This window comes from Panthera tigris, chromosome B4 (assembly GCF_018350195.1).
Source record: "Panthera tigris isolate Pti1 chromosome B4, P.tigris_Pti1_mat1.1, whole genome shotgun sequence".
NCBI classification, from domain to species: Eukaryota; Metazoa; Chordata; class Mammalia; order Carnivora; family Felidae; genus Panthera; species Panthera tigris.
The window spans coordinates 36434018-36460805 of NC_056666.1; the positions used below are offsets into that span (position 1 = coordinate 36434018).

At 40.1% G+C, this 26788-nt stretch overlaps 1 protein-coding gene, 1 non-coding gene and 1 pseudogene across 10 annotated transcripts in view; 2 read left to right on the forward strand and 1 right to left on the reverse strand.

Moving 5' to 3' along the window:
• ERC1 (ELKS/RAB6-interacting/CAST family member 1) overlaps nucleotides 1-5072 on the reverse strand; it is a 509181-nt gene extending 504109 nt beyond the window's left edge. For 5 of the 9 annotated variants that reach the window (XM_042991508.1, XM_042991511.1, XM_042991506.1 and 2 more), the window contains exon 1: nucleotides 4877-5071. The gene's annotated coding sequence lies outside the window, so the exon portion shown is untranslated. Of the gene's footprint in view, nucleotides 1-4876 lie in introns of all 9 variants that reach the window. The other 4 variants (XM_042991514.1, XM_042991512.1, XM_042991509.1 and 1 more) reach the window with 3 other exon arrangements.
• Nucleotides 5073-6977: 1905 nt separating this feature from the next.
• Nucleotides 6978-7080, forward strand: LOC122240639. The gene has a single exon (XR_006220417.1). It is a non-coding gene; the product is annotated as a U6 spliceosomal RNA (small nuclear RNA).
• A 12441-nt stretch (nucleotides 7081-19521) lies between these two features.
• Nucleotides 19522-20608, forward strand: LOC102952296 (annotated as a pseudogene).
• Nucleotides 20609-26788: the final 6180 nt, after the last annotated feature.

Genomic DNA, 26788 nt, shown 5'->3' on the forward strand with positions numbered 1-26788 from the left:
CATCAACACTCTATTCTCTGGCTATAGCCATTCACAGCCAGTTGGGAATTCACTTAATTGTAGTCTCATCTATTCATTCATCAAATATTTAGCAAGTATCTACTATTTGCTCAGTAGAAAACACATGACAGTCCGTCATAAAATAACTCATATTTTCCACAAAGACAGCATGAAAAGATCTAGCTGAAGTCTAGATATCTTATAACTACTACAAATCCTTCATTCATCAGTTTAGGGACCATGTCAATTCTAGAAAACTAGAATTGTTGTCTGAAGTGACCTCGTAAATCCACGTCTTATCCCAGTGATCACTGTATCCCTTAACAAGGCTTCTAAAACTATCTTTTAAATAACGTATTCTAAAATACTGCCAGAGTTCAGTATTAGATTCATCAATCTATAAATGTATCAGTGTGCTGCCAAATATAGCAGTCACTAGTCACGGTGGCTATTTAAATTAATTTTAACAAAATTAATAATTTTAATTGTTACTCAACAATTACACTAACCACATTTAAAGTGTTCAGTGGCACATGGGACTAGTAGCTACTGTATCAAATGGTATATAGAACATGACTATCATCACAGAAAGTTCTATTGGACAATGCTGGCCTAAAGGTTTCAGGATTCACCTCCTTCCTCCTAGAAAAAAAGGTCTCGTTTTCCAGACTCCTGAGAACTCCCTGAGGTTCCATAATATCCTAAAGGAATTCCACAAATCAGGCATCATTATCACCATCACCACACCCTATCATCACCATCAGGGCAGCTGATTTTTATGGAGTACTTACTATAATCCAAGCACTTTATCAAAAGCTTTAGGAGTAATAAATGAAGGAATAATGAAAACAAGACACTTAATCACATTTCACAAGTATGTACTCAACCAAATAAAATGCTAAATTGACTTTTACACAAACTTATGCACAGAATATTTAAAAATACACACTAAGTGGCTTAATTGCCATTTAGTTGGTAATCAAGTATTTCACAAACATTTTCCCCCCATGATGTACAAAACAATACTTAAAAATCAAAAGTCAGGGAAGTGACTGCTAATGGGTTTGGGGCTTATTTGGGGGATGAAGAAAATGTTCTAAAATTAATTGTAGTGGTAGTTACACACACCAGAAAACTGAATTATACACTTTAAATGAGTAAACTGTATGGTGTGTGAATTATTTCTCAACAAAGCTGTTGGAAAATAAAAACAAAAGGTATGCAGGTAGCTAGACTTAAATTATGAAAATACTAAGGTGGAAAAAAAAAACCTAGAAGATAAAATATTTGTTCTATTCATGCGATTTTAAAATAGTTACACCAGATGGGGCGCCTGGGTGGCTCAGTTGGTTAAGCGACCGACTTCGGCTCAGGTCATGATCTTGCAGTTTGTGAGTTTGGGCCCTGCATCAGGCTCTGTGCTGACAGCTCAGAGCCTGGAGCCTACTTCAAATTCTATGTCTCCCCCTCTTTCTACCCCTCCCCTGCTCACGCTCTGTGTCTGTCTCTCAATAATAAACGTTAAAAAAAATTTTTTTTAAATAGTTACACCAGAGCGCCCGGGTGGCTCAGTTGGTTAAGGGTCCAACTTTGGCTCAGGTCAGATCTTGTGGTTCATAAGTCCTGCATCAGGCTCTGTGCTGACAGCTCAGAGCCTGGAGCCTGCTTTGGATTCTGTGTCTCCCTCTCTCTCTGCCTCTCCCCTGCTCTCTCTCTCTTTCTCTCTCTGTCCTTCAAAAATAAATAAACATTAAAAAAATAAAATAAAATAGCTAAACCATATTACTGCACAAAATTTCACTGGTTAGGAAAAACAAGAAATTGGAAACAGTGATTGCCTTCAGGAACAACGTGATGGGACAGGAGTCTTACTCTTTTCTACCTATATCTTATGATTTGATAAGTGTATTACCTATTTTTTTAATGAGTATAATAGTTAATAATATATTTAAAAAACAAAGTTAATAAAAGATCATATCTGTCCTTAGTATTATACATTCATAGGCTGCCTATTTTGTTCTGAAAAAAATAAAAAGTGAAATATATGTTTTTAAAAAAATCAATCTAGGTAAGTTAAAAAATGACAAATTCTTGCATCTGTGTCACCTCATACTAAAAAGCATTTAGTCATATTTCTATTAGACACAATAATCATGCAAAATCCTCCCTTACCCAACACTCTGACACATCTTTAAACAATGACACGCTTGATCATGCCCTCCTCCTTGAAAACTTATTTTCTTTCATTTCTAGTAAATCACACTCTCCTGGTTTTCCTAACCCAATGACCTCTTATCAATCTTCTTTGCCAGGTTTCTCTTCATTTCCCCAAAAGGTATCTGGAAGGTAAGTTCCATGAAGGCAGGGATTTTTGACAGCTTTGTTCACTACTGTATCCTCAATGGCTAAAAAAAGTACCCAGAAGAATACTCAGTAAATAACCATTGAATGAGTCAGTGTCCCAAGGCTCGGATATTGAAGACTTATAGAAATAAGTTATATTCTACATAACCTTGATGCTGTTTATTACATTATATTTGTTTGAAAACTGATAATCAATGTACGGATTTGGTTAACCAAAATACTTCATTCTCTGGTCTTCCTCCATCAAGGTGTTTGATACAGTATGTGAAAATGCACATTTAACAGCTCTTTTACTCCTTATAAAAGCATTAACTGAGAGTAGAAAAAGAGCAGCTGTTGCTAACAGAACCTTCACTTTTATCCTGCTCCCAGTATTAATGTTGAATTAACACAGACATACCTACCTGACTTTAGTAAAAAAGGGGACAAGGGAGACTTCAGTAGATTCAACAAGAACATCACAGTAATGACTAGCAAGTGACTTTTCTTGAAAAATAATAGGTAGTGTTTTTTCTGACATAAAAAAAACTCTAAGGAGAAATAGATCACTTCTACCTTATACTTTCCCCCAAATCCCATGACTGCATTCCTACAAAGAATTGCATCCCACTGTCAACAATTGTAAATGTCATGTTAGCAATATATATAGTTTCACCTGACATTTTAGTTCACATTTGTCCTCATGCATACCCAATTAAATCAAAGTATAATTTAAAAGGCAAAACTAGATATGTGAATTTTAATTTTTGCTTCTAAGTAATCCAAAAGTATTCATTTACCAACTTATAATTTGACCTGTCTGAATACATTTAATTGAATCTTTTCTTTAGAATTACAAACCTGAGACACTCTTTCTCACTTAATATCTATTATATCATCTGTTGCCTGTAAGTTTCTTCAAGCAGAACTATTTTCTAGAAGATAATAGTCTGCTCATTAATTAGGCATGTTAAAAAAGGCAATGATCTACAACTACTGACACTCAAATCTGTATATTTCTCTCTTGGGTAACAGGAAAGCACTTCTCTGGCTATGTTCCCAAATAAATTGAGTAAGCCTTGGGAAAGTCACTGCTTAAATTCCATTTCATGACGGCTGCTCTTCCTCCATAAATGAATTATTGAGAATCATGCCTACTTCCACCCATTACATAATACATGTATATCACAGGACCTATCTTCTGAGTAAGAAACATCTTAAATGACACTGATAGGTAAGGTCAGTGAATACTGTAATCTAATAGGGAGCAGGAATTGAGAAGAGATTCTGATTTAATGTATAAAGTTGTGAAACACTGATGTGAAGAACACTGAATACTGTTTACTCTTAGTAACATCTCTCCATGAAGTCAGACACATGCCCCCAAAATGTTATTAAAGAGCATCTTAAAAGCACTTGACTCCAAGAACATTTCTCAGAAATTGAGGGACCTAGAAAAAAAAGCTATTTCAGTTCATTTTTAAAGTGTCTAATAGCATCTGCAATTGAGAAATAAAAATAAGCACGAATAATTGTGCTGAACACAAAATGCCCAAATGTCAAAGTCTATTGAAAAACAAGTTGTAAAAGACAGCTGTGCTTTAAAACATGTATTTTTCATATAATTAGCTCCAAAAGAACTGTTCAAATTATCCATCCAAAGCAGTCAACCACAACCACCTGCAACCATTACTCAGAAACGTGTCTTCCAAAGCAACCACCTGATTTTCAGGCCTTCTCTTAAGAGGCCAGGATAAAGCTTGCAAATAAGGTGGTATAAAGTGATCTTTTAGGCACAGAAAAAAGACTGGAAGGTAACACCTTTAAGGAACTAGGTGTAATGGGACCTATTCCCTAATGTTGCTGCCAGAATGAAGTTGTCTTAATCCAAGACCTCACTCTTCTTGAAGGGTGTAAAACTTTAAACCCAGCCACCCTCACCAATTACCCACCTGCGCCAAAAGCAGAGGGATTCTCTGCCCTTCCGACCCACCCCGCCAGGAAGAAGAAAAATAATAACCATAATAACCCTAAAGTAGAAATATGAGACCTAGTGCAACAGCTTCTCCAACTGCCTCAAAGGCAACATCCACAGCTCTTCTTCCTTTTGCAATACAACCCTTCATCTCCTATCTTACCATTTAACAGAAGGGGGGAAAAAATCCTCACCTCTTTCAATATTTTACATCAGTCGCCTAACCACACAGATCCACCCTGACCGCACCCCAACCTCCTCATGGCTCCCCAATTTCTCCATCTCGCCACTACCTCGCCCTCAACATCACGTCTCAGAAACCCTCCGTTCTCCAAGCACCCAGAACCCCTATCTCCCACCTCCCACCTCCCACCTCGGGTTCCCCTCATCTATCGCTTCAGCTCCCGCCCAATCCTGGAGCTCTGTGGGGTGGAACCCGCGGGTGGGCTGGGGTGGGTTGGGGTGGGGTGGGGTGGGGTGGGGTCCGCCCCTCCCCGGACTTTCCCATCCCCCCTCCCCCGGTAGGGAGAGGAGGGGGAGGGGGTCTTGTAGCCTCACCTACAGCTCCGCCCCTCCCCGGGGGCGCGCTGCCCAGCCCTAGCCAGGGCCGTGAGGAAGCAGGCTAAGAAAAGGCAAAAAACCTCAGCGCCAGCGGCAGTCGGGAAGCTCTCGGTCCCGCCCGACTTCCGAGCTGCCGCCACGGCGGCCGTCTCACCCTCCTCAGGGCTGCTGCTGTTGCTGCTGCTGCCTCCCGGGCGCCGCCACCACCGCCGCCACCACTACCGCCGCCGCCGCCACAGCCACAGTACGGCCCCAGCGCCCGCCGACGTCACTACGCCCCGCCCCCTGCGCGAGACACCTAGCCCCGCCCCAGGGCCCGGGCCCGGGCCGCGAGACACCGCGAGCTCCGCCTCCTCGTGGCCGGGCCACCTAGCTTTCCTGCACTCTCCTGGGAGCGCGACTTGGCAGCCCGCAGGCCTCCGGCGACTTCCAGAGGAAGACGGGTCAGGGGCTGGGAGTGGGGTGATTCAGGGTTCCGGCGGCGGCTGCGCGCCCAAGCAGGGCAACGGTCGCGGGGCGTACACACCCCCCACGCGCGGCCCCTGCAGCCACGGGAAGGGAGAGCGGGAGCCGGCTACGGGAAGAGGCTGTAGGTGGGAGCGAGGCAAGGCGCCGTTTGTCTCCTTCTGCTTGCCGTAGGAAGTGGACCGGCCAGGCCCGAAGAGCGGAATCGTCGCTTTCCCAAACCTTAGAGTCGCCCAACCCCCTCCTTGGCGGGGCCCGTTACACAAGCCCCAGGACAGTCACTGCTGTTGAGAGTTGGTCTAGATTGTACATTCCGGGCTGCGCTCCCGCGGCCGCGGTGGGAACTCTTTGTCGGAGGGAAATTGGATTTTTTTTCGCCCTCACCCTTAGCTTTTGCGAATGTGGCCGTGGGGCTGTCCACTGGACCTTAGGGAAAGAACTTAGGCTTCGCGGAAGACCCACGCTAGTGTACGTGGTTTTTGAGCGCGGCGGGAGAGGAGAACGTGGGCGGAATTTGAGGTCCACTTTCAGTTCCCGCAATGTGCCAAATGCGGTGCTACGTTGTCTCACTCAGTCTTCACAGCAGCTAGGCGAGTCGGCCAAGCAAATGGTACCTTATTCAGGAAACCCAGTTTTCTTGTGCTGTCTCGTAGATTTTCTTTTGTTGGAGCTATGCAAAGAGGACAACTGCATCCTTTAATTTAAGAATTTAGGTAAACTACCCCTGAACCAGAAAGAAGGAGTGATGTAAATTATATTTGTTCCCAGCCTTTTAGGTTGCATTGAATAATTTAAAATGACACTAAAAGGAGTTGAGTCCTCATTTGCCCCTGCTTATTCTCTACAATTAACCAATTCACACTCCTTCATAATCCCACTAACATTTTCCCCTCCCTCCCTCAGTATTCACATTCATTCATTCACCAAATTCTGTTTCATGCTGCCCAGACTCTGTTTCCTCCCAGATCACCAAGCACTTGGATTATTGCAGTTCCCCGTCCTGCTGTACAGTCGCCCCCTTCAGTACATTCCACATATGCCTACCAATTGTCAGACTGTGCTGCCAGAGAAGATTGTATAGCTGCCAAGTAAGCATCCGAAAATACTTCTTTTTTTTTTAGACATGTGGCTTTTTACCCCCAAAAAAATCCATGCTATGTCGATTATTTTTCAAAATCTTCCTCATCTAACTGCTGATCTGCTCATCCTGTTACTCCCCAGAAGTGTGGTGAGGTAAGAGGAAAGTAGGAGTCACATCCTAGTGTCCCTTCTGCCACTCTCTATTTGTGTGACCTTGGGAAAATCACTTCACTTCTGAGTTCTGCTTTTCTTAACTGTAAAATGGGGTGTGAACTAGATGTCTGAGATCCAACATGTCACTAAATGTGTGGATCTGAAGCGTTTCTGTGCTAAGCCCTAAATTATACATACACAGGATACTATCAATATCACAGACTCAGAATTGTGGTAGTATGTTTTTCTGTGTTTTGGGAGGGAGTTGTTTGGTTTTTTGCCATTCCACTAGTTGTTTTTTCTTATGTCCTACTCTGCTCCACTTGTCTTTTTTTAAACTTACATTTAGTATTTTTTTTAACTTACATTTAGTATTTTTTTTTTATTAAAGCTTGGGTGAGTACTCCCTTTGGCAGCACATATACTAAAATTGGAATGTTAGAAGTTTAGCCTGTCCCCTGTGCAAGGATGACATATAAATTTATGAAGTGTTCCATATTTGCAAACTAATGTAACATTGCTTGTCAACTGTACTTAAAAATATATATAAGCTAGCTAACTAAGCACATGCATTCATTACCTCTTCTTCCTGAGACCCCATTAAAATGCTAATAAAGGAATTTAAAAATGATACAAACTCATACATAATAGAAAATGAGAATGAGACCACCAAATTTTTTTAATTTTACATACCAAGTGAGTGCAGTCTGACTAAACAAAATGAAAGAAACCATAATGTAGAATAGGTTCAGATGGTGCTGTAGCCAACAGGGAGATTAAATAAAGATCTCTGCATAGAACAGAAGAGCCCTCCCTTATCTCAGATACCATAACCAGGCATTTATCCCAGGCTAAAAATCAAGAGTTCTCATAATCTCTGGGGAAGAGTTGGGCAGCTATTTGAACATTTAATGACTAAAGCAGTCTTCATTCTGGCACAATAGCTAGTTTTCTACCCACTCACCGTTGAGTGAAGTTGTGCAAGTTGGCAAGACCTTCCCAAGTTCACAAGATTCCTAATCAGCATTCCAATTACCTCATCTTAAACATGAACAGACAACCAAGGATTAGATAATTAGATATTCAAAAGAAGTCTCCAATTTAGGGGGCGGGGGAAGGGGAGAAAGATAAACAGAGAATGGCCATAGAAGAACTAGAGAAACTTCAGAGAACTTTAAAAATAATAACTGGGGGGGCGCCTGGGTGGCTCAGTCGGTTAAGCCTCCGACTTCAGCTCAGGTCACGATCTCGCGGTCCGTGAGTTCGAGCCCCGCGTCGGGCTCTGGGCTGATGGCTCAGAGCCTGGAGCCTGCTTCCAATTCTGTGTCTCCCTGTCTCTCTCTGCCCCTCCCCCGTTCATGCTCTGTCTCTCTCTGTCTCAAAAATAAATAAAACCTTAAAAAAAAATTTTTTTTAAATAATTACTGGGATGCTCCTAGGCTTATTACACCTAGGAAACAAGAATAGTATACCAGTATACCCAGATGAAGTAACAATCCGAGAATAAAAAGTAAGTCTTAAAATTAGAAAGAAGAAATGGCCAAAATTATAAATTCACTTGAAGTGTTAAAAGATTAAGCCAATGAAATTTTTTTAAATAGAAAAAATATGCAAAGAGATGGAAATTGCAAGAGAAAATATAAGAGTAAGAATCCAAAAGGACTAATATTATAAAAAAAGAGGAAAACAAAGTAAATAGAAAATGGAAAATTACTCAAAAATCCTGGAAGAAAATCTGCCAGAGCTTAAAGTGTCTACTAGTACAGAGCAAAAACAAATAAAAAACAACCTTGTAAATATTACAAATGCAAAGACAAAGAGAAGATTCAGATCCTAAATTTCCAAAGAGAAAAAAAGTGACCCATAAAAGAATAAGAATCAAGCTTACATTAGAATTCTTATCATCAACACTAAATGAAAGAAAATAGACTTTCAAGTTTCTTTTTTTTTTTATAATCTTTTTTTAACGTTTATTTTTGAGACAGAGAGACAGAACATGAACGGGGGGAGGGTCAGAGAGAGAGGGAGACACAATCTGAAACAGGCTCCAGGCTCTGAGCTGTCAGCACAGAGCCCGACATGGGGCTCGAACTCACAGACTGTGAGATCATGACCTGAGTTGAAATCAGACACTTAACCGACTGAGCCACCCAGGCACCCCGGACTTTCAAGTTTCTGAGGGAAATATTTCTTGACCTCAAAACCTAAGAAAAAAATTTAATTTTCAAAAAAGTCCCATTCCTACCTGAATCATCATTAAGTAAAAGAGCAGAATGAAAACACTTTCAGATAGGCAGGGACTCATAAAGTTAAACTCCCACATACCCCCTTTTTCTTAATGTTTATTTATTTATTTATTTTGAGAAAGAGAAAAAGAGCACAAGCAGGGGTAAGGCAGAGAGAGGGAGAGAGAGAATCCCAAGCAGGCTCCATGCTGCCAGCACAGAACCTGACATGGGGCTCAAACCCATGAACCATTAGATAACAACCTGAGATCACAACCTGAGCTGAAACCAAGAGCCAGACACTTAACCAACTGAGCCACCCAGGCACCCCTATACTCCCACATAACCTTTTTTAAAAAAAGAGTTTCTTGAAGATGTGCTCAGGCAAAATGAGGTAGAAAACAGCGTATTTGACAATACATTTAGGGGTCACTAGATCTAATTCAGGAGGACAGGGAAGATCTAATTCAGGGAAGTCCCAAAAGGTTAGGCTACTGGGAGAGAAATCTGAAGAAAAGAGAATTCAACTGAATGACCGTGATAGAAAGCTTAGAAAATGCTGTTTTCTGGTGTTCAACTTTTAGACCCAACATATTAATAAATTATAAATAACTTGACATAGTTAAAGCATAGTTTATAAATTATACTGTTGTTGACAATATAAAGGTAAAAATACCCTTTTACGGTATTTTAACTTTAAGATGTGGAACATAGGAAGGAAAGGTAGACGATAAAAGCATTCAAGAGATTATGTTTATTATTGACAAAACTTTTCTGGTTGTTAAAACGTGTTGTCAGAAGTAGGAAAAGTAACCAATGGAGGAGCAAGGAATTGTTAGTCTATATTGAGAGGGTAGGCAGACACATGGTACAGGCTTTATAAGCAAGCTAAATCATGAATCTAGATAGTTCATCAAGAAATGGTGGCAGAAGATTTAATAGTATTTAACTGGCAATATTCCCCTATTTTTCTGCAGATTCTATACAATTCTATCAAAATCTCAGCTGCCTTTTTTCCCCCAAAATTGACAAGCTGATCCTAAAATTCACATGGAAATGTAAAGGGTTCAGGATAGCCAAAACAATTAAAAAATAATAATTAGAACAGGGGTGCCTGGGTGGCTCAGTCAGTTAAGCATCTGACTTCAGCTCAAGTTGCAATCTTGCAGTTCGTGGGTTTGAGCCCCACATCAGGCTCTGTGCTGACAGCCTGGAGCCTGCTTTGGATCCTGTGTCTCCCCCTCTCTCTTTGTCCCTCCCCCACTCACACTCTCTCTCTCTCTTTCAAAAATAAACATTAAAAAATTTTTTAATAAAAAAATTAGTCATTCTTCAAGATTTCAAAACTGACTACAAAACTACAGTAATCTAGATAGTATAGTACTAGAATAGTGATAGACATATATATCAGTGAAATAGAATTGAATGTTAAGAAATAACCCATACATTTATGGACAATTGATTTTCAACAAGAACTTCAAGATAATTTGATGGGAAAAAATAATCTTTTCAACAAAAGGTGCTATAACAATTGTATATCCACATGCAAAAGAATGAAACTGGACCCCGACCTCACATATACCAACATTAATTTAAAATGGACCACAGACCTAAATATACATGCAAAAACTGTAATACTCTTAAAGAAAACATAGGTATAAGTTTGTGTGACCTTGGATTAGGCAATTGTTTCTTAGCTGTGAAACCAAACCTATAGGTGACAAAAGAAAAAAAATACGAAAATTGGACTTCACCAAAATGAAAAACTTTTGTATTATTCAGCCTTAAAAAGGAATGAAATTCTGACACATTACAACATGGATGAACCTTGGAGACATTATACTAAGTGAAATGACCCAATCACAAAAGGACTGTATATTATATGATTCCATCCCATACGATAAACCTGGAGTATTTGAAGTCATAGAATCAGAAAGTAAAAGGGTGGTTGACAGGGGTTTGGAGCAAGGAGAATATAACATTAGTATTTAGGAATTAGAGTACTTCCCAAACTTCAGTTTGGGGAAAAATGAAGTCCTGGAAATGATAGTCATGATGATTGCAGATCAGTGTGGATATATTTAATGCCACACAACTGTATAGTCAAAAATGGTTCAAATAGTAACTATTATGTTGTATTATATTTTACCACACACAAAAAAATCTTTTGTGCTTCAAGTATACTGGTTTGGACTGAATTGTGTTCTTTCAAAGTTCCTCACCCTTTCCCTTAACCCTCAATTTATTTGGAGAGAGGCCTTAAAAGAGGTAATTACAGTTAAATAAGGTCATAAGAGTGGGAACCCTAATCCCATAGGACTGATGTCCTTGTAAGAAGAGGAAGAGACACTTGGGGCATATGCACAGAGAAAAGGCCACACAAGGACACAACCAGAAGATGGCCATCTGCAAGCCAACCAAACATGCTAACATCTTGATCTTAGTTAGACATTCAGCCTCCAGAACTGTGAGAAATAAATTTTTGTTGTTTAAGCCCCCAGTCCCTGATGTTTTGTTATGGTATCTTTACCAGACTAGTACAGATTTTGATACTGAGAAGTGGGATTTTGCTGCAACAGATACCTAAAAATATGTGGAAGTGGCTTTGGAATTGGATTATGAATAGAGGCTAGAAGAATTTTGAGGTGCTTGTTAGAAAAAGCCTAGATAGGGGCGCCTGGGTGGCTCAGTCGGTTGAGTGTCCGACTTTGGCTCAGGTCATGATCTCGCGGTCCGTGAGTTCCAGCCCTACGTCGGGCTCTGTGCTGACAGCTCAGAGCCTGGAGCCTGTTTCAGATTCTGTGTCTCCCTCTCTCTCTGACCCTCCCCGTTCATGCTCTGTCTCTCTCTGTCTCAAAAATAAATAAATGTTAAAAAAAAAAAAAAAAGCCTAGATTGCCTTGAAGAGAGGCTGTTGGTACAAAAATGGATGTTAAAGGTGATTCTGGTGAGATCTGGAGCAGAAATGAGGAGCATGTTACTGAAAACTGGAAGAAAACTGACCCTTATAAGATGGCAAAGAAATTGGCCAAATTGTGTTCTAGTATTTTGTGGAAATAATTTAAAAGTAATAAAGTTGATGGGGCGCCTGGGTGGCTCAGTCAGTTAAGCCTCTGATTTCAGCTCAGGTCATGATCTCACTGCTCAAAAGTTCGCAAGTTCAAGCCCTGTATCCAGCACTGTGTTGACAGCTCAGAGCCTGGGGCCTGCTTCAGATTCTGTCTCCTCCCCTCTTCCAGCTCTCTCTCTCTCCTTCTCTCTCTCTCTCAAATTAAAAAAATAAAGTAATAAAGTCGAATATTTCTAAGCAAAGTGTTAAAGGTGCAGTCTCATTTCTTCTTACTAGTTATAGTAAAATGCAGGAAGAGAGAGATAAATAGAAGGTATTATTCAACAAAAAGGAACCAAAATGAAGATTTGGAAAATTCTTAGCCTATCTGTGATATTATGATTTATATTTGGTCATTCAGAGGACCAAAAAATATTTCTCAAATATGTTCAGTCTTTGTCCACTGTTCCTGGTTCTCAGTTCCCAAAACCCTTGGCATTTCCTGAACAATAAAAGCAACGGGAACATCTTTCGTCATAATATTTGGTCTCCTGTCTTCAGTTCCTGAAATCACTTCAGAGACATAAAGGTGAAATAGGTGTCTTGTTATTCATAACAAGTCCCTTTCCACCACAACTGAGATTATGTTAATGAAGTGACTTTTGGAAAGCACCTAAGGATGAGAGCTGGTTACCAGGGGAACCAAACAGGAATAGAGGTTTGGAACTTTCAGTCTCCCCACCAATCCCCAGCTCTTGGGAAGAGAGAGGTGCTGGAGTTTGAATCAATTACCAATAGCCAATGATTTAATCAATCTTGCCTACATAATGAAGCCTCCATCAAAAACCCGAAAGAATGAGATTGGAGAGCTTCTGGGATGGTGAACACAAGGATGGTATGAGTAAAGTGATGTACCTGGAGAGAGCATGGAAGTTCTGTGTCCTTTTACCATGTTTTTACTGTGCCTAATGCCTCTCTTCCATCTGGCTGTTCCTGAATTATATCCTTTTATAATAAACCAGTAATCTACTAGGAAAATGTGTCTCTGAGTTCTGTGAGCCACTCTAGCAAGTTAATCAATCCCAAAGAGAGGGGCATGGGAACCTCTGATTTATAGCCAGTTGGCCAGAAGCACAAATAATAACATAGGCTTGCATCTGACATATGAAGGTGTAGGGAAGAGAGGGGGGTGACAGGAGTCTTGTAGGACTGAGTCCATAACCTATGGGATCTGATACTATCTCTGGGTAGATACTGTCCACTGAGTGGAAATGTAAGATATCCAGCTGGTATCTGGAGAATTACTCCTTGATGATGTGGGGAAACCCACCTCCTTCCCACAAGTTGGAATTGGGTGCAGAACCCAATTACTATCCATACTAGAAATAAGAAAAGTATATTCTGGAGAGCACACTAAGGGTGTGGCTAGAAAAATCATTTGATAAAGAGATCATAGGTGCTGTAGAGTCCAAGGACAGGCTGCCCTAAGATGGGCCACTTTAGCATGAACATTATTTTGAATTAAAAACAAAACCCAGCAGATTCAGAAAAAAAGCATTTTACCTCCCCCTCAACTGCCTCTTTGTACCAGGAAGAGAGTTATTAACAGAGATTTCTCTTTACCTAAGAAACTTATCTACATATTAGAGTAACCTTGGTTTTCCAAACATCTTTCACCTTCCTGCTAGTAGTCTTTTCTCCCCTTTATATCCTCAGATACCTCTTTTTTAGCTCATATAAGCATCATGTTGGGGCGCCTGGGTGGCTCAGTCGGTTAAATGTCCGACTTCAGCTCAGGTCACGATCTCGCGGTCCGTGAGTTCAAGCTCCGCGTCGGGCTCTGGGCTGATGGCTCAGAGCCTGGAGCTTGCTTCCGATTCTGTGTCTCCCTCTCTCTCTGCCCCCCCCCCCCCGTTCATGCTGTGTCTCTCTCTGCCTCAAAAATAAATAAACGTTAAAAAACTAAAAAAAAAAAAAAAAAAGCATCATGTTGCCTGAATGTCTTTGGAATTTCCTGTCTGTGTGGATTCCCTGTATGTACGCAATTAAATTTGATTTTCTCTTGTTAATCTGTCTCATATCAATTTGATTCTTAGTCCAGCTAGAAGGACCTTGAAACAAGAGAAAAAATTCTTTCTCCCCATAGTGTGATTCATGGACTTAGCCATCTCAGAAGTATCCAGGAAAGAAGTGAGATTATACCAGAAGAAACACTGCCAGCTGGGAATAAAAGGGATAGAATCAACAAAGTAAAGGAATCTTGTCAGATTTCTGGGATTCTACAGGATAAAACAATAGAGTTCTCTGGCTGCCAGTCCCCATTATCCTCAAGGAAAGGGAGGAATAACACCAAAAGCTATTCAGAGATCAGCAGGGCTGTATCACTCCTACCATGAACTCAGAGGATACAGGTCTGGGGGGGCAAGACTGTATCCTTGGCTTCAGTAGGTCAGGCTGCTACCAACCAATCTCTCAGGAACAAAACTGCTGCCCAGGACCAAGAGGATAATGCTGCTACCCCCTTAAGCCCAAAGGGCAAACCACTGAGCCAAAAAAGACTACTTTGAGCCTTAAAATCTAATGGAATTTGCCTTGCTAAGTTTTGGACTTCCTTTGGACCCACCCCCTTTCTTCTTTCTGATATCTTTCTTTTAAAATGGGGATGTCTAAGGACACCTGGGTTGCTCAGTCGGTTAAGCGCCTGACGTTGGCTCAGGTCACAATCTCATGGTTCATGGGTTTGAGCCCCTCATTGGGCTTGAAGCCTGGAGCCTCGCCCTCTGTCTCTGCCCCTCCCCCCACCTGCATTCTGTCTGTCTCTCAAAAATAAATAAACATTAAATTTTAATTTATTTAAAAAATTAAAAAAAAAATTTTAATGTTTATTTACTTTGAGAGACAGAGACAGAGCATGAGCGGGGGAAGGGCAGAGAGAGAGGGAGACACAGAATCTGAAGCAGGCTCCAGGCTTTGTGGAGCATCCGACTTTGGCTCAGGTCATGATCTGCCTATCTCACCTTTCTGTCTTGGAAGCACATAATTTGTCTCACAGGCTCACAGCTGGAAGAGGAATTTTGCCTCAGCATGAATCATATTTCAAGTCTCATCCATACCTGATTTAGATGATATTTAGATAAGGCTTTGGACATAGATTTGGTTCTGAAAGAGTTAAGAATTTGGGATTGGGGGTGAATGTATTTTGCATGTGAGAAGGGTATACCCAGAAGGCAGATTGTTTGGACTGAACTGTGTTCTCCTAATTAGTTATATGTGGAAACCTTACCCCACAACATGGCTGTATTTGGAGACAGGGCCTTTTATTTATTTTCTTTTTTAATGTTAATTTTTGAGAGAGAGAGAGCTTGGGGGAGGGGCAGACAGAGAGAGGGACAGAGGATCTGCAGTGGACCCCACGCTGATACCACAGAGCCAGATGCAGGGCCCAATGCGGGGTGCAGTGTGGGGGCCCGAACTCGGGGAACCACGAGATCATGACCTGAGCCAAAATCAAGAGTCCGACACTTAACCTCCTGAGCCACCCAGGCACCCCCAGAGACAGGGCCTTTTAAGAGATGATAAAGGTTAAGTGAGGTCATATCCAGTCTATGGGATTTTGATATGGCAGCCCTAATAGACTAACTCAGACACTGTCAGAAAAGTGAAAAGACAACACACAGAATGGGAAAAAATTTTGCAAACCATATATCTGATATTATAGCCAGAATATATAAATAACTCTTAAAATTCAACAATAAAAATACAACCCCATTAAAAAATGGGTCCAAATTATGAATAGATATTTCTCCAAAGAAGATACATAAATAGCCAAAAATCACATGAAAAGACACTCAACATCATTAGTCATAAGGGCAATGCAAATTAAAATCATAATGAGATATCACTTCGCACCCACTAGGATGGCTATAATAATTTTTTTTAAGACTTATATTAACAAGTGTTAGGATGCAGAGAAATCAGAACCCTCATACCCTCCTGGCGGGAACACAAAATGCCATAGTCACTTTGTAAAACATTCTGGCACTTCCTTGAAAAGTTAAACATAGAGTTATGATAAGACCCAGCAATTCCACTCCTAGGTATATACCTGAGAGTTTAAAACGTCCACAGAAAACATGAAAATTTGTATATGAGTGTAATAGCATTATTCATAATAGCTGAACAGTGGGAAATAAATCATTAAAAAACATAATTTCAATAAATTGCTGGCTTGCAAGAAAACAAAAGAATTGTCCTCAAATACTCGGTGCCTTATGAATAACAAATATTTATTTCTCACCTAGTCGGAAATTGACAGCTGGAGGGAGGGGCAGTTCAGCTGCTGTGTCCCTGATCTAAGTGCAAGTCAAATTCAGTCAGTCTCACATGTCTCCCATTCAAGGATTGGGACATAAGGAACACTAGTCACCTGCGTTATATTTTCCTCATGATGGAAGGCAGAACACAAGAGGCTGAGCCACAAAAATTCCTTGAAGGGGTGCCTGGAGCTTGCTTCAGATACTGTCTCCCTCTCTGCCCCTCCCCCGCTTGTACTCTGTCTCTTTCTCTCAAAAATAAATAAATATTAAAACAAAAACAAAAACCTCTGAAGGCTGCACTCAGATGTGTCATATGTCCTGCCTGCTCACATTATATTAACCAAAGCAAAAGTAAATCGTACGACCAGATCCAAAATAATTGTGGGAAAAGTATACTCTTCTCATGGAGTAGAATGGGGGAAGACAAGAGAGAAGGAAAAAGACATGGCCTTACCTTTATTTTATTTATTTATTTTTTAATGTTTATTTATTTTTGACAGAGAGACAGCGAGCATGAGTGGGGTAGGGGCAGAGAGAGAGGGAGACACACAATCCGTAGCAGGCTCCAGGCTCTGAGCTATCAGCACAGAGCCCGATGGCGGGGGGAGGGGGGGGAGGGGGGGGGCTCAAACTCACAGACTGGGAGATTATGACCTGAGCGGAGCCGAAGTCAGACGCTCAACCGACTGACTGAGCCACCCAGGCGCCTCTTGACCTTACCTTTAAAAAATTTTTTTCTAAAACTTGTGCACACCACTTCTGCTTATTTCCATGGCAAAAGCTCACTACATGGTCATTCTTTGCTCAAGGACAAACTGGAAATATAGCCTTTATTGTGGATGGTCATGGACCCATCAAATTTAAGAAGTTCTATTACTGAAATAAGGAGAAAAGGGCTAGTGAACGACAACTATCACTCTCTGCCACAAACCTCTACCTAGAAAGCATCACAAAAACACAAGGGAATGAAAATGTGGCAGGCTAAGGACATGAAGGCAGTTTCCTAATTTAAATCTGCCTACTCTGCCCCTCCCCCGTTCATGCTCTGTCTCTCTCTGTCCCAAAAATAAATAAAAAACGTTGAAAAAAAAAATTAAAAAAAAAAAAAGGGGCGCCTGGGTGGCGCAGTCGGTTAAGCGTCCGACTTCAGCCAGGTCACCATCTCGCGGTCCGTGAGTTCGAGCCCTGCGTCAGGCTCTGGACTGATGGCTCGGAGCCTGGAGCCTGTTTCCGATTCTGTGTCTCCCTCTCTCTCTGCCCCTCCCCCGTTCATGCTCTGTCTCTCTCTGTCCCAAAAATAAATAAAAAACGTTGAAAAAAAAAAATTTAAATCTGCCTAAAGTCCCCAAAAGAGAATTGAGAGAATGGAGGTGAGCTTATATGCATGTAATGGGTGAGGACTTTCCATATGTATAAAAGACATAAATCCACACATTAGAGGTCACTAAAAATACTAAGGAAGAAGAAATCCAGCCTAGAATATTGACTGAAACTGACAACATAAAAGACAACACTTTTTTTTTTTTGGACTACATATTGTAAAATCAGTTGCATTATTTTCCTAGGGCTGCTGTAACACAGTGCCACAGAGTGGGTGGCTTAATATATGAGAAATTTATTGTCTCATAGTTCTGGAGTCTAGAAGTCCAAAATCCAGGTGTCAGCAGTCATGCTTCCTCTGAACTGGTGGGGAAAAGCCTTCCTTGCCTCTTCCTAGTTTCTGATGATCTGTAGCAAACCTTGTCCGTCCTTAGCTTGTAACTGCAGCACTTCAATCTCTGCCCCCATTATCATATGATATCTCTTCATATGTGTGTGTCTCTTTTCCTCTCCTAACAGGACACCAGTCATATTGGATTAATGACTTCTCCAATATAACCTTATCTTAACTAATTATCCACAATTGCCTTATTTCAAAATAAGGTCCCATTCTTAGGTACTGGGGCTTAAGGCTTTAGCATATCTTTTTGAGTGATACAATTCAACTCATAACATCAGACAAATAAAAGATCAGCTTACTTACAAAGGCACAGTAATTAAAGTGACAGCAGACTTGTTAACACAAAAGGGAAGCCAGAAGACAGAATAATATCTTCAAGTGAGGAGAGACATCTTGGAATTGTGTACCCAGTAACGCTATTTTATAAGACCAAGGACAAAACAGAGACATTTCAAATAAACAAAAGCACAGGGTTTATTACTAATTGATCTTCATTAAAGGAAAATGTAAATGATATTTCAGAAAAAAAATAATCCTAGGGGCGCCTGGTGACTCAGTCTGTTGGGGGTTCAACTCTTGATTTCAGCTCAGGTCATGATCTTCCAGTTGGTGGGATAGAGCCTCAAGTCAGGTTCTGTGCTAACAGCGTGGAGCATGCTTGGGATTCTCCCTCTCCCCCCCCCCCCGCCCCTCCCCCGTTCATGCACATGCACTCACTCTCTCTCTCTCAAAATAAATAAACATTTTTTAAAAAAGAGAACAAATCCTAGAAAAAGTTCTGAAAGGAGTATAGTGATCAAAGAAATTAGTGAACATGTAGAGATATCTAGAAAAATATAGTTTATAACTTCCCAAAACTGATCGAAGAAGAAATAGTAGGCCCAAATGTTTCTATAACAAAGAAATTTTCTTGGTATTAAATATTAAAAACTCTTGCATTAAAAAAAAAGTCCAGAAGGCTTTACAAATCAGGTCTACAAAATATTTAAGGAACAAATAATTTTAAACTTATTTTCAACTCTTCTGGAGAATTTATAAAAAATAGAGTTAGAAAATGCCCCCAATCCAACTCATTTACTGAAGTTAATAAAACATTAATACCAAAGTCAGACAAGGACAGTATAAGAACGTTGTTACAGAGTAATAATACTCATGACTAAAGGTGCAAAAATATTAAGTAAACCAAATGCAACAATATATTTAAAAGACAGTGTATTATAATTCGGTTGGGCCTACCCAAGTGTACAAATGTGATTTAATATTAGAAAATCAATTAATTTACTACATTAAGATATTAAAAAGTTATATCAAAGATTCACAAATAAAATAATATTTGATAAAATCCAGTACCCATTTATGATAAAAACTCTTAGCAAAACACCTCATGTCCTAGCGACGAGCCTCGTTGCTAGGGGCGGAGGCCTGTGAGGCTGTGGAGTGTGGTGGCTGTGGACCCCTCCACCCCGCCCCCAACCGGTCTCAGCTCCCAGCCTGGCCAGCCCGCTGTAATTACAGAGATTAGGAAGTGGCTGCCTGAACTATTTTCCAAAGGATAAACATTACAAAGCATTGAATGGCAGCCTCCCAAGAAAATGCTATTCGTTTGGGAGGAACACAACTTCCAGCCACAAGGAATGCTGTTGCTCAGGCACCATCCAAAGCAAGCTCCTCCTCAGAAGGCTTTGTGTGGGTTCCATGCAGTGATGGGGAAGCTGCAAAGCAAACCCAAACACAGCGCTTATAAATACAGCAGGCTCGATGGAATTGTAGAAGAGAGAATTCAAACTAAAACTTGTCAGGAGTATAGCCCAGCTCACATGGATACTGTCTGTCTCTGTTGTTGCTGCTCTGAATTCATACCTGTATGTCTCTGCAGGAAAGATAAGACAGTTGTGGCCTATAACTGGAAAACTAGAAATGTGGTTCAAAGGACATTAAGGAGGAATCATTAAGATAGCCTGTATTAACAAACCAAGCCAGGTCTTCAGCCTGACAGCCATGACAGGATGGTCATGATGTAGGGCTTGGATGGTGCCCTACAACCAAGGCAGTGGTTCTCTTGCCATCACGCTATGGTGCTCACTGGATTGGTTGTGAGTCTAGACTCGTCACACCTGTGCACTGGCTCTCAGGACAACACCCTGCTTCTGTGGGATGTTGGGACTGGACAGTGTTCAAAGAAAGCTTTCACCCCAGGGACCTGGTCACAGACCTGTTCTGGGTCCCCCCAAAACCATACAAGCTTCTGAAGATAAAACCATTAGATTATGGGATGGTCAAGGGTTACAGGTAACTCATATATTTCCTGCAAAGAAGCATATTCAGACCTACTGCAAGCTCAGTGAGGACAAACACAAGTATATCTCCTACAGCAATGGCTTTGGAAGGCAAGGCTGTGGAACTACATTGTGGGACCTAAGGCAGATACAAACAGAATATGAATATAAGGAGCATTTCCTGTTGCATCCTGTGTCTTTCTACCAAGACCATTGGCCTTGATGTCTATTGCTGCTACCTCATCACATGACTGCAAAGTGAAGATTTACTGGAGCCTGCCTGTTCACCTTATCCCTGGATGGATCAAGACCTTTGACTTCCTTGGCTGTTGCTGACAGCGTCTTCTCACTATATGCAAGTTTTAGCAGAGGAATTCACCTACTCAGATACATAACCATATCGACAAAAACTTCATTCAAGTTACTTCTGAACATAGCATGCTGACTATATACCCTTAATGATATATAGTTGAGCACCTGGGTGGCTCAGTCTGTTAAGCATCTGACTTTGGCTCAGGTATGATCTCATAGCTTGTGAGTTTGAGCCCCGCATGGGGCTCTGTGCTGACAGTATGGAACCTGGAGCCTGCTTCAGATTTTGTGTTTCCCTCTCTCTCTGCCCCTCCCCTGCTTGTGCTTTCTCTCAAAAATAAACATTTAAAGAAATTAAAAATAATATATAGTCTAATAACTACAAAAATATTTGAAAGTTACTTAGATTTATTGTTAGTGGCATCAATGGAATAGTAATTCTGAAACTATTTATTTTTTTAAGTAGGCTTGGGGCTTGAACTCTGGACCCCAAGATCAAGACCTGAGCTGACATCAAGAGTCAGATGCTTAACCAACTGAGCCCCCCAGGAGCACTCCCCACCCCTCCCCCCATCCTTTTAAAAGCTAGATCACATTATTTCACCTTCATGCTCAAAGCACTCCAGTGGCTTTCTACCTTGCTCACAGTAAAATCCAAATTCTTATAACGGCCTTTAATTCCTACACGATTTAGTTCCCTCTGACTCTTTGACTTTATCTGCTATTCTCCTTCTAGTTCATTCTGTGCCAGTTGTACTGAGTTCCTTGCTGTTTCTCAACCATGCCAAGCATGCTCTTGCCTCAAGACTTGCTCCTTCTCATGGGCACATCTTCTGCCAGATGGCTTCAAGGGTTGTTTTCTTACTTCCTTCAGGTCTCAGCTGTAACCATCCCTGAAGCCTCCCTGATTCCCTATGCAGAACAGCTATCTCTCTACATGCTGGGGCAATAAAACAAAAAACAAACAAACAAAAGAAAAGCCATCTTTCCATGTCCTCCCTGCCCCCCACCCACTTGTTTCATTTTTCTCCATTTGACATACTATATATATATAGATATATATATAGATATACAGATATAGATGTATATGTAGATATACATCTATATCTGTATCTGTATGTACAATGCTTGTTTATTTATTTTCTATCTCCTCCTCTGAAATATAAGTTCTATGAGGGAAGGAACTTTCTTTTATTCCCCGTTTTATGCCTAGTGCTTGGAACATAGTTGGCACTTAGAAAAAATTGCTTAATGAATAAATGAATGAGCAAATAATATTGGACATTTGGGTTACTTCAAGCTTTGTGTTTACAAAGTTTTGTGTATATTCCTTCCATATTTTATAATTAATTCCTTTGTATATATTCTCAAAATGAGATAATTGAAAAAAATATTTTTTGGCTTTTAATAAAAGTTACCAAATTGCTTTCCAAAATAATTAATATAATTATGTAGAAGATACTAGTTATAAGATGTTCCTGTTAGGCATTATACTTTTGAACTTTTCCACAAATTTTATAGGAAAAACTAGCAAATGTGATTATTTTCCCTTTTTTTTAAATTTATTTATTTGGTTTTTTTTTTTTTTAGTAATCTCTAAACCCAATGTGAGGCTTGAACACACAACCCTGTGATCAAGAGTCAAATGCACTCCCGACTGAGCCAGCTGGGCGCCCCTCCATATTTATTTATAACTATCATTAGTATATTTAAATAAACAAATAGAATATAAATAAAAATGATACTTTTAAAAAATTAAAATCTTACCCACAGGTTTTGTCAGGTTTATTCACCTTTGTGGCTCTGACCTATCTAACTGTACTTAAAGGTGAACTTAGTAATAGATTCTAAACATTACTTTCTGGGGCGCCTGGGTGGCTCAGTCAGTTAAGCATCCTGCTTTGGCTCAGGTCATGATCTCATGGTTCTTGAGTTCAAGCCCTGCATCAGGCTCTGTGCTGACAGCTGGGAGCCTGGAGCCTGCTTCTGAATCTGTGACTCCCTCTCTCTCGGCCCTTCCACCCACTCATGCTCTGTCTCTGTCTCTCAAAAAATAAACAAATATTAGAAAAAAAAATTTTAATAAAAAAAATAAACACTGCTTCCTATTTCCTCCATTAGGGGTTGTACAGGATTCTAAATTCTACTTATTAGTTTTATCTTAGTTACCAAATCTCACACTAGGGGGAGAGGTAGTTTTTCTGCCTTCATGACAATGCCTTTAAAAAAAAAAAATACCATGTCCTTCCCCACAATGGCTTCTGTACCCTGTAACATATGAATGTATACATATGGATTATATGTCTCTGCTTGGGTAACTTCCTACAATTATATTTTCATAGATGAGAATAGTTATATACAGCCATCCAAAGTCTCAGCAAGGGATATGCTTGGCTTTGGTTTTTGATGAGAAAAGTATTTAATATAATGTTAAAATTGCTATGATACCCTACCCAAAATAACTCATTTGTCAGTTCACTTTCTTCAGATAGCACCTTGTCTCATGAACCACCTACTCCCAAATGTTTTTCTCAATTACCATTTGCAACCACTTCCTCCTAATGCCCACTCCCAACTGCCTTTCTAAATCAGTGTTTCACAGTTCCTACTTTGTTGCTGTTCTTTCCAATTGTTGGAATTTTTTTTAAGATTTTATTTTTTTAAGTAATCTCTACACCCAACATGGGGCTCAAACTTACAACCCTGAGATCAAGTGTTGCATGCTCTACTGACTGAGCCAGCCAGGCACCCCTCCAGTTGTCATTATAACCAAACAGCTAATTATCTTTGTCAACCATAATTGCTAATAGGCCAACCTTTCAAACTACAAGAATTTCAGGAAGAATTTTGGTTAAAAGAAATGTTCCTTTATTTTTGTCTATAAATATCTTGCTTTTTTTTTTTTTTAAATATAATCTACGGATAGCTTCTTGACTATATTACATTGTGCTATGTAAGAATCCAAAGCCTACATTAATCAGCAAAATGAGATAATAAAACAATACCAAAAAAGAATGTGATTCTGGAAATAAAGACTAAATTAAGATTACATCACTGGAAGAGTAGGTAAGATATATGAAGAAGACATTTCTCAGTTCTCACTAAGGGACCCAAGCTCCAATTTTCCCACTTTGCTATCTTTAGTTCATGGTTTCTAATCTCAAGATCCCCTCAGGGTCCAAGACAGACACTAATAAATCCAATAGTAAGTAGGTAGAAGAAAAGCAGAATACATTTTTCATATTAAGGAGATTTCCAGAAATTCCATACAACACTCCTACTTAAATCTTATTGGTTGGAAGTTAGTCACCTGTTCAGATCTACATATAAGGAAAGTTGAGAAATAAAATCTTTTATCTGGGGGCACCTGGGTGGCTCAGCCAGTTAAGCATCTGACTCTTAACTTTGGTTCAGGCCATGATCTCATGGTTTGTGAGAGCACCCCACATGGGGCTCTGTGCTGTCAGTGCAGAGCCTGCTTGGGATTATCTCTCTCTGCCCCTCCCCTGCTCTCTCTCTTATTCTCTCTCTCTCTCTCAAAATAAATAAATAAAAAATTTTTTAAATATATATCTAACTCTTAAAAGAAGTTTGAGCAGCTAAAATTTGGAATTCTGTTCATAACAAAGAGGGAGATAATAGATTTGGTAGGCAACTAGCAGTCTCTGCCAGAGGGACAATAATCAGGAAGCAAAAAGGCTAATTCATGTGTATCAGGAGGCCTTGAGCACGACATAACCATAATATATAATAATACATACACTAATAATAGGTGTTAATAATACAGACCCTGAGACAGCAAGAAAGTGTTGAATTATGTATACCAATCTTCTGTAAAAGCAAAGGTGTGTCTAACACATTTTTTGTAGATGTCTATCTAAAATATTAAATATTTAAAACTTGGGGCATATAAAGTTTAATAACCTATGTAGCTCACATTGTACTATAATGCTTTTTTGCTTTTTTCTTTCTTTTTAAAGTAGGCTCTATGCCCAACATGGGGCTTGAACTTACTATGAGATCAAGAGCCGTATGCTCTACCAACTGAGCCAGCCAAACACCACTAATCTGCTAATATCTTTAAAAAAGAGATTGATTATATATGATACATATATATATAACAGACATTTTCACTCAGAATTTGCTCAAATTTAAGTTTTCAAAGCAGCTGTATTTAATCCTTTCAGGATTCATTTGTAAGAAAAAATGGAAAAGATGTGAAAATCTGTCTTTGCCCCATAAAAGTTCAACTTTGAGGCAGCTGGGTGGCTCAGTTGGTTGAACGTCTGACTTTGGCTCGGATCATGATCTTGCAGTTCATGAGTTCGAGCCCCACATTGGGCTCACTGCTGTCAGCCTGTCAGTGCAGAGCCCACCTGGGATCCTCTGTTCCCTTCTCTCAGCCCCTTGCCCACTTGCACTTTCCCCAAAATAAATAAATATTTTTTTTAAAAAGGAAAAGAAAAAGAGGCCAACTTAATAGCAGCAATATGAAAAATGAATTTAATAAATAAATAAATTTAGTTTAACACCTTTGCCTAGACTGATTTGGACATTTTTCTCAAATGCTAATAACTCAGTACATTTTGTAGAGCAAACAATATATTCCTTAGTGAATCCTTGGGCTTGTTAATTAAAAAAAAACCCTTTGGCTTTATAAACAGTAAATGCAAACATTATTTCAGGGGCTCAGCAGTAGAAAACCAAGTGACATGGATTGTGCTAACACATATGTAATAAGTTTGACTAAATTGCTTTGGTTCTAATAGCTGAATAACCCACTCAACAACTAAGAGTAATATTTATGATTAAAACAAAAATCACCCTGAAATTTTTATAAAGTTAAAGAAAAATTCTTGACTCCTCTCGCTCACAGCCCATACCCAATTCATCAGCAAATCTTTGAGTTACACCTTCAGAAGTTATCTAGAATCCAACTACTTCTGTCCAACACTTCTATTTCCAGCTCAGGTCACTATCACTTCTCATCCAGGTTATTGAAATAGGCTTCTAACTAATCTCCTTTTATGACATCCTTGCCCCCGTTAGTTTGAACACAGAAGCTAGTAAGATCCTTTTAAAACTTACATAGGTAGGGGCGCCTGGGTGGCACAGTCGGTTAAGCGTCCGACTTCACCCAGGTCACGATCTCGCGGTCTGTGGGTTCGAGCCCCGCGTCGGGCTTTGGGCTGATGGCTCGGAGCCTGGAGCCTGTTTCCGATTCTGTGTCTCTCTCTCTCTCTGCCCCTCCCCCGTTCATGCTCTGTCTCTCTCTGTCCCAAAAATAAATAAAAAACGTTGAAAAAAAATAAAAAAATAAAACTTACATAGGTAATGTCACTCTTCCACTCAAAATACTTCAATGGCTTTCCTTCTTACTCAGAGTAAATAGAATTACCGTATGATCCAGCAATTTCATTTCTGGGTATATATCCAAAGGAAGCAACAACACAAACTTGAGAAGACATACTCCCCCTCCCCACCCCTATGCTCATTGCAGCATTATTTACAACAGTCAAGATACGGAATAAACCAGGGGCTGCTGACAGCCTCTGTGGCCTCCCCATATACTCAGAGGACAGCAAGCCTGTCCTCTGTGCCAGTCACCCTCGGTTTGGTCCCATGGGGACTGAGGTAGGCAGTTGTAAGTAAATGCCTTGTGGCTTTTACTCTCAAGTCTTAAAAAAAAAAGTCCAAGTATAAGTGAAGCCAGGCAGTTCAACCCCATGTTGTTCAAGGGTGAACTGTACAAATAAAATGGAATATCATTCAGCCACAAAAAAAAGAAGGAAATCCTAACATTTGTGACAACACAAATGGACCTTGAGGTCATTATACTAAATGAAAAAAGTCAGAGAAAGACAAATACTGTATCATCTGATTTATACGTGGAATAAAAAAAAAACCCTAAACTTATGGAAACAGAGTGGATTGGTGGTAGAGGGGGCAGGGACAAGGATGGCTGAGGGTGCTCAAAGGGTACAAACTTCCAGTTACAAGATGAATAAGTTCTAGAGGTGTAATGTACAGCATGCTGATTCTAGTTAATACCATGTTGTATACTTGAAAGTTGCTAAGAGAACATATCTTAAAAGTTCTTATCACACAGAGGCACCTGGGTGGCTTAGTCAGTAAAGCATCTGACTCTTGCTTTCGGCTCAGGTCATGATCTCTGTGTCAGCACAGAGCCTGCTTAGAGGTCTCTCTCCCTTTCTCCCTGTCCCTACCATGTGTGCTCTCTCTCTCAAGGTGGATAAACTAAAAAAAAATTTTTTTAAGTTCTCATCACACAAAAGATAACTTGTGAGGTGAT